This window comes from Papaver somniferum, chromosome 8 (assembly GCF_003573695.1).
Source record: "Papaver somniferum cultivar HN1 chromosome 8, ASM357369v1, whole genome shotgun sequence".
Taxonomy (NCBI): domain Eukaryota; kingdom Viridiplantae; phylum Streptophyta; class Magnoliopsida; order Ranunculales; family Papaveraceae; genus Papaver; species Papaver somniferum.
In genome coordinates this window covers 58,598,566-58,607,238 of record NC_039365.1, presented here as the reverse complement: position 1 = coordinate 58,607,238, position 8,673 = coordinate 58,598,566, and the positions used below count along the sequence as shown (strand labels likewise).

At 40.0% G+C, this 8,673-nt stretch overlaps 1 pseudogene; it reads left to right on the top strand.

Moving 5' to 3' along the window:
- The first annotated feature begins 658 nt into the window (after nucleotides 1-658).
- Nucleotides 659-2,106, top strand: LOC113306431 (annotated as a pseudogene).
- Nucleotides 2,107-8,673: the final 6,567 nt, after the last annotated feature.

The following is an 8,673-nucleotide window of genomic DNA, read 5'->3' as shown; positions in this document are numbered from 1 at the left end:
ACTTTAGGTCGGTAATTAGAAAACTGACCTTCCCCCATCTGAGTAGTTTGAATAATCCGATGATGATGAACCGGTTGGTAATTCTGGTAGTTGTTATTAGACGAAGGATCTGGTACTTCACCATCTTCCCAGGAAGTATTCGTTTCACCACCATGATTATACCTTTGAGGGAAAACTGAATTATCGAAAATCAATTGAAACTTCTTATCCAAAGAAGATTGAAGAAGTTGAAATTGATTTTCCATATCAGTTTTCATTGTTTGTACATCTCCTTTTACAGATTTGAGTGATCGAACTTCTTCACGCAAGTCCTGTAGTTCAAGACGCAGTTTGTTATGATTTTCCTCCAACTGCTTCGATCTGGAGCCATCCGCTATTTTGTGTGCCAAGGAAAGACCTAATCTGATACCACTTGTAGTGATCTACACTACAAACAACTAAATTAGGGGTTCAATCTTACATGCTCTATACTGTAAAGATTGGGATAAAACCTCAAAAAGGCAGAGATAACTCTATCATAAAAATCTTCACTGGTTTGATTAGGGTTACAAAGACGAATAAAAGAGAAGAGTGTTTTGGTCACACGAGCCAAACACACACACACAGAAGTTCAACTAAGGACACTCAATACAATGATAAGGGGATCCTTAAGTAGCTAAGTCAGACAAGGCTATGACAGAGGATCTCTACGAAGTCTAACACCAAACCCTTACTCCATTTCTCAGATTTCGAAGGTTAGTTGATTTTTAACTCTGGTATTTATTTCATCTGGATTCTAATGCATAGAGATTACTTTATATGATGATTGAGTGCTGTAGGAAGTAGGAATCTTGATTCACATTTCTTGGTAATTTATATGTTTGATTGTGTAATCTTGATTGATTACAAATACATGACCCTAGATTTTTGGGTGTTTGTTTATACTTCATAAAAATTGTATAATTTGATACTAGTTAACATGTACGGTTTCGAGTTTAACCTTTCCAAGATCAACTGCACCTTCGAAATTCATGGTTTCTGATATTGTATGACAAATGTTCGACAGAATGTTGGTGAGGGATCACATTGCTAGGAGACTGATTACTTGGCACATAGGCTTGGGGTGTTCAACTGGAGTTTATTTGTTATGTTGAGAACTGTTATAGAGATTGTGTGATTCTAGGGAACTTGGTGTACTGATTAGGTTTTGAAATGTTATAATCGTTTTTGAAATTCCATCCAACTTCTGTGTTATAATCCTTGCAGGTAGATTGACATAAAAATGTTTATAAGGAAACCCCCACTTCCTCGGATGCTCCTAAACAACGTCTCTTGCATGAGAAATGCCCAATTAATTCTTCGCAACATCAACGCCACAGTTCATGATGGAGGTGCGCTTGTGTTAACAGGAGCAAATGGTGCGGGGAAATCCACTTTTTTTACGAATGTTAGCTTGTTTCTCACGACCATCGGCTGGAGAGATCCTGTGGAATGGGCATGACATCACAAAGTCAGGAGTTTTTGAGCAATACAAACTCCAACTCAACTGGTTATCCCTCAAAGATGCTGTCAAAGAGAAGTTCACTGTTCTAGACAACGTTCAATGGTTTGAAGTCCTTGAAGGCAAGTCTGGTAAATCAAAGGCAGCTTTGGAGCTCATGGGTCTAGGCCGGCTTATTAATGAGAAGGCAAGGATGCTTTCCATGGGTCAAAGGAAAAGACTCCAGCTTGCTAGAGTAGTAGCACTTGACCGTCCAATTTGGTTGCTCGATGAGCCGTCAGTCGCATTAGATACCGAAGGTGTGAAATTGCTTGAGCACATTATTGCTGAGCATCGAAAGAAAGGTGGGATCGTGTACGTCGCAACCCATTTACCTATCCAGATCGATGATGCGATGATTTTGAGGTTGCCAGAGAGGTTCCCAAGAAGGAAAACCATGGTGGATTTGCTTGATTGATTATGAGTGGTGTATTGAGAGGGTTACTTGGGGGTTTTGTTTTGTGGTATTGGGAGAGGAACCTTTTTAGTCATTCACTCAGTCGTCATTCACTAACACAGCGTGCTCCCAATTTGTCACTGAGTATTAGATTCTGGAGACACACCTGGACTTGTAAAAAAACCAAGAACGGTAAAGCAAAAAGGGTCCTTACGTTGATCAACTGTTGAAATAATTATGATCATCTCATGACAAAGACCAATATTTCATCAAGAGCATCATGATGCACAATTTTCTTATCAACTGCATGCTTGATCTGTCTGTCTATTCATTTATCAGCCATTGTTCTTATAACCACAACAGAAGCTTAAGACAAAAATCAAGCAAAACACACATTTCTTTACAGGAAACATTTTTCAAATCATCAGTTGCCAAAATCTTTAAAGAAAAAAAAAAAAAAAAAAAAAAAGCTATCAAGAGCATGCGACGCAATGTTCTCAAGTTGCGGAATAAAACGATGCTTTATCTAACTGGAGAAGATAGTTCTAACGCAGAATGGCCAGTCTCAACCATTTGACTCCGTGTTAATCTTCAGTTTTGGTTACTTCCTTCCTAGAGCATTTCTTATACCTTGAACACTCGGGTGTTAGATCCGTGCTTAATCTTCAGTTTTGGTTACTTCCTTCCTAGAGCATTTCTTAGCCTTGCTGCATGTAGAAGCACTTGTTCGATAGGGTGTAAAATTCCCCATGTTCATTCTTATTCTCTGTTCAGGTAAAAAGAACTTGGAAAAACTCAAGAAACGATTTTTATGATCCCATCCATGCACATTCAATTTTTCAGACGATAATCATCAATGGCTCCGTATTCCATGGTCTCTTTAACCCTCCTCATTTCCTCTCTGATCATCACAGTTTAAGTTTCTGATCAACAACAACACACCTATACGGTTCTTGGTGCTTCTTCGTCATCATAGTAGGAACAATAGTTTGAGCACACAATTGAAGCTTTAATGGCTATTCAAGATTATGTTGTGAAAATTACAAATAATGTAACTGAGAAGAAGATACTTAGCTCAAACCGATGTTGCTGGAGATGCACATAAAATGTAGAGGCACGTATACGATACGCTGTCCTAAAGGCAATATCGCCTGCCACTCCTCTGAGATGCTACAGCAGTTGGCGAGTCACCTCCAGGATACAACTACAGTTAGTACCCCTCAATGTAGCATACAATGAGGGTACCCTTAGAGCTTGGCAGAACTTAAAACAGTAGAAGAGATGTTTACAGAAAAACAGAGGGAGAGTAGAAGAGATGTTTCTCTGTGGTGTGTCTTTTCTGAGCTTACAACTACTCTCTTATATAGTGTTTGTGTAGTTACAAACAAGAAAGAAAACCCATGCTTATGACAGAAATACTGGTACAAACAGAGAGGCATGGAGCAGTGTGTTGCTGCCAAGCCAAATACGTACAGACAAGGGATCCAGGACAAAACACGTACAGACAGAGAAGCCAAGACAAGCACGTTCAGACAAAGAAGCCAAGACAAGCACGTTCAGACAAAGAAGTCAGGACAAAACACGTACAGACAAAGAAAAGATTCTTCTACTTGTGTGGAAAACACGTACCAAAAATTTCAGCAAAAAGATAGGATCTAATGAACCCACACCCACACCCACACCCGAACCCGCACCGACCGACCGACCGGACGGACGGCGGCGGCGTGCGTGCTTCTATGCGAAGCACCGCGCGTACGGGAAAGGCAACCTTGCCCTAGTCTAGGCCTTCCCTCCAAGCACAAAAGTCTAATGACCCAAGGGCCATGCCCTTATAGCCAATTCTATGGTATTTAAGTCTAAAACTCTTTAGATTTTAGTCAATGTGGGACTATTGTTTTATCTATTCAAATGAAAAAACAATTAATGGGCAATAGGTCTAGGGATCAAAACATAGTCCATGGAAAAATTGGTATTTTTAAAGCGTTTTTTCTAACAATCCCCCACATGAATGATAAAACATATCGACGAAATACGAGAAAACAAAATACATCAATATTAGGCTAAGGTGTCCCAGAGATTGAACCTTAACTTAGTGAGAGGTTACCGGAACTGCTTGTTGTTTCGGTGAACACAATGTCTTGAACCGTCAACAGTGAGTGCAATTCAGAAATAACAACCACGCTTTGATGTCTCAAAGAAAGCTGCCAAGCTCTTGCCGTTGTGCCCGTTTTGGCCGTGGGCTAAATCCCGGACTTAATGAATGTCTCTAGAGAAAAAGCTCAAATTCTCATAGGAAGCGGCCCCACTTCCAACATCCACATAGGTGAGTCCATTAAGAGTGTCCTGCCACACTCCGCTTTAAGCAAAGCCATGGAACTCATTAAGATCTTGACAGATCATCCTAAAACATGCAGGCATCACTATCATACGGTTACACCATAGGGAGGGACAAAGATAGTGCTCTCTCTCGACATCACCAAAAATTAGTTATCTCATTGAACCTTGATCTTGGAGATCCATTCACAAGGTTGAGTGTCCTTCATGGCGATTTATTCTATGAGCTTGAGTCCCATCCCCTTCGATGTGGATCTAACTACCTCTCTAGATAACCCTTTCGTCAAAGGATCTGCAATATTCTCTTTAGACCTTACAAAGTCTATAAAGATGATGCCAGTAGAGAGTAGTTGTTTCACTGTCTTGTGTCTTCTTTGAAGATGTATAGACTTTCCGTTGTATACACTATTCTTTGCGCATCCAATAGCAGCTTGACTGTCACAGTGGATTGCGATCGAAGACACGGGCTTGGGCCAGAGTGGAATTCCACCCAGGAAACCTCGTATCCATTCAGCTTCCTCTCCAGCTTTCTCCAAGGCTGATCGGGCTATACATGTATGTTTGGTAGACTTCCATGACACAAACACACCACCAAGTGTGAAGATGTACCCACTAGTGGGTTTGCACTCATCTGAGTCTGATATCCAGTTAGCATCACAATACCCTTCTAGCACAGCAGGATACTTCCCAAAACTTAAGCAATAGTTTGAAGTTCCTCTCAGGTACCGTAGAACTCTGTAGAGAGCATTCCAGTGATCCTGCCCAGGGTTGCAAGTGTACCTGCTTAATCTACTCACAGTATAGGCAATATCAGGTATTGTACAGTTCATTAAATACATAAGACTGCCAATAACACGAGAATACTCAAGTTGATAAATACCCTCACCCTTGTTATTTTTCAATTTGCAATTGGGATCATAAGGAGTAGTTGCAGGTTTAGCATTTTCATGATTAAATCTCTTAAGCACAGTTTCAACATAATGAGATTGACTAAGACTATATCCATCAGACATCTTTCTGATTTTCATCCCTAAGATTACATCAGCAGGGCCTAAGTCTTTCATGTCAAAGTTTTCGTTAAGCATGCTTTTAGTGGTATTAATACTATCAAGGTTACTACCTAATATGAGCATATCATCAACATATAGGCACACAATAACATGAGAATCATCCACAGATTTAATGTAAACACATTTATCAGATTCATTAACCTTGAAGCCATTAGATATCATTACATGATTAAATTTTTCATGCCACTGTTTAGGTGCTTGTTTTAAACCATACAAAGATTTTTTCAGTTTGCATACTTTATCTTCAAACCTTTCACAACAAAACCTTCAGGTTGGTCCATATAAATTTCTTCATTCAATTCACCATATAAAAAAGCAGTTTTAACATCCATCTGATGTATATGCAAATCATAAATAGAAGCAATAGCAATCAGCATCCGGATAGAAGTGATTCTAGTGACCGGTGAATAGGTATCAAAGAAATCTAATCCTTCCTGTTGTCTGTACCCCTTAGCTACCAACCTAGCTTTGTGTTTTTCTATAGTTCCATCTGTTCTAAGTTTCCTTTTGAAGACCCACTTGCAACCTATGGTTTTACTACCAGGAGGTAAGTCTACAAGCTCCCAAGTTTCATTTTGTTGAATGGAATCCCACTCATTATTTGAAGCTTCTTCCCAGAAGGGAGCTTCCGGAGAAGTCATAGCTTCCTTATAGGTTTGGGGTTCAGACTCTACCGTAAGAGTCACAAAATCTGGACCGAAACCTTTCTCGGTTCTGACCCTCTTACTTCTTCTAGGTTCGGTTTCAGCATCTAGAGACGGGGGTTGACTAGTCGAAGGAACATCTGAGAGATCATCGCGGACCCTTTTATGAGGTCCAGACCCTAAAGGGAAAATGTGTTCGAAAAACACTGCATCTCTGGATTCCATTATGGTGTTCTCACCAATTACCATGAACCTATAAGCACTAGTGTGCTCAGGATATCCTAGGAAAACACAATCTACAGTTTTAGGTCCTATTTTGGTTTTCTTGGAACGAGGAGTGGCCACCTTGGCCAAACACCCCCACACTTTAAAGTATGCATAGGACGGTTGTCTTCCTTTCCATAACTCATATGGAGTTTTGTCGGATTTCTTAAATGGAACTCGGTTCAAGATATAGCAAGCAGAGAGAATTGCTTCCCCCCACAGGTTCGAAGGTAGCCCTGAACTAGCTAACATAGCGTTCACCATATCTATGAGTGTTCGGTTTTTCCTTTCAGCTACTCCATTCGACTCAGGTGAAGAAGGTGCAGTAGTTTCATGAATGATGCCATTAAGTTTGCAGAATTCTCCTATAGGTATCACATACTCACCGCCTCGGTCCGACCTAAGAGTTTTAATAGTAACACCTCTTTGGTTTTCTACTTCAAGTTTATATAATTTGAAAGCGTCTAGGCTTCATCTTTACTTCTAAGAAGATAAACCTGACAGTATCTTGAGTGATCATCTATAAAAGTGATGTACCATTTTTTACCTCCTCTAGTTGGTGTTGATTTCAAATCTCCCAAATCGAGTGGATTATTCTAGGGGAGTTGTACTACGTTCAACCTTTTGTTAAAGGGTTTTCTAGCATATTTAGATTCAACACAAATTTCACATTTATGACCTCTGTCAAAGTTTATTTTAGGAATGCATCCTAATTTAGCAAGTCTTTCAATAGATTTGAAATTAACATGTCCTAGTCTATCATGCCAAACATGTGAGGAGTCACAAACATAAGCAGAAGAAGATGCATTATCATTCAAGTTCAAAGAAAGTACACTAAGCTTAATCATGTTATCAGTGACATATCCTTTTCCTACGAAGTCACCACCTTTAGAGATTACAACTTTGTTAGACTCAGCTACAAATTTAAAACCTTTCCAAGTAAGATGGTTTCTGAGATAAGATTCTTGCATATGTCCGGGACGTGATACACGTCATTCAATGCGAGAGTTTTTCCTGAAGTGAGCTTCAATTCAACCTTGCCTTTTCCTACCACTTTAGAGGTAGAAGAGTTTCCCATAAACAATTTCTCATCGTCTCCTACTTTGTTATAGGAGGAGAAAGCATTTCTGAACTTACAGACATGCCTGGTGGCTCCAGAATCAAGCCACCAGTCTCTCACATTGGTCACATTAGAGACAAGGTTGACTTCAGACACCATGCCAGTAAAATATCCAGAATCATCTACTACGTTTGCCTTATTTTTCTGTTTAGGATCATTTTTGGTCTTTTTAGGTGCCCTACAGTCTTTGGCCATATGACCAGTTTTCCCACAGTTATAGCAGTCGCCTTTGATGGTGTTTTTGGAGACACCACCCTTTGGCTTAAGATGGTTACCTTTGGAGTTACGTTGTTTGTTACGTTTACCATTTTTGCTAGATTCTCCTTGCCTTTTCTTTGACGCAGCATTATCGTCCAGGACATGAGCTTTGTTGGACATGTCTTTGCTCAGCATCAGGCTTTTGTCCTTGCAGCACAGAAGTTCCTCCACCTGGATCTTTTTTCCCAGCTCCACCATGGTGATTTCGCGACTCTTGTGTCGCAGCCTCCTCTTGTACTCGTTCCATGAGGGTGGTAGCTTTTCAATTACTGCAGATACTTGTAGAGATTCATCAATATGCATTCCTTCAGCAAGAATTTCGTTGATGAGTAGCTGGATTTCGACGAATTTTTCTACAACAGGCTTTTCATCAGTCATCTTATATTCCAGGAACCTAGCTACCAAGAACTTCTTGCTTCCAGCAGCCTCTACAAGATATTTTTCTTCTAGGGCTTCCCATAAATCAAAAGCAGTAAAATTCTCTTTTGCATTATAAAAGTTGTACAAGGAGTCATCCAGACAGTTAAGAATGTGGTTTTTGCACATGTAATTCTTCTTAGTCCACCTATCCAGTCTATCTTCATAGCCACGGTCATGAAGTCTTCTTGAGGGTCTTTCTAAGGCAACTTCATCTAGCCTTTGGTCTTTTAAGAAGAATAACATTTTGGACTGCCATCGTTTAAAGTCTTTGCCACTAAACTTTGGGGGTTTGTCTACAATACTCTTTCCCATGTTGTTAAAAAATATAGTAAAGAGGATATTGCCTTTAGATTGTTGTGAAAATTACAAATAATGTAACTGAGAAGAAGATACTTAGCTCAAACCGATGTTGCTGGAGATGCACAGAAGTAGAGGCACGTATACGATACGCTGTCTTAAAGGAAATATCGCCTGCCACTCCTCTGAGATGCTACAGCAGTTGGCGAGTCACCTCCAGGATACAACTACAGTTAGTACCCCTCAATGTAGCATACAATGAGGGTACCCTTAGAGCTTGGCAGAACTTAAAACAGTAGAAGAGATGTTTACAGAAAAACAGAGGGAGAGTAGAAGAGATGTTTCTCTGT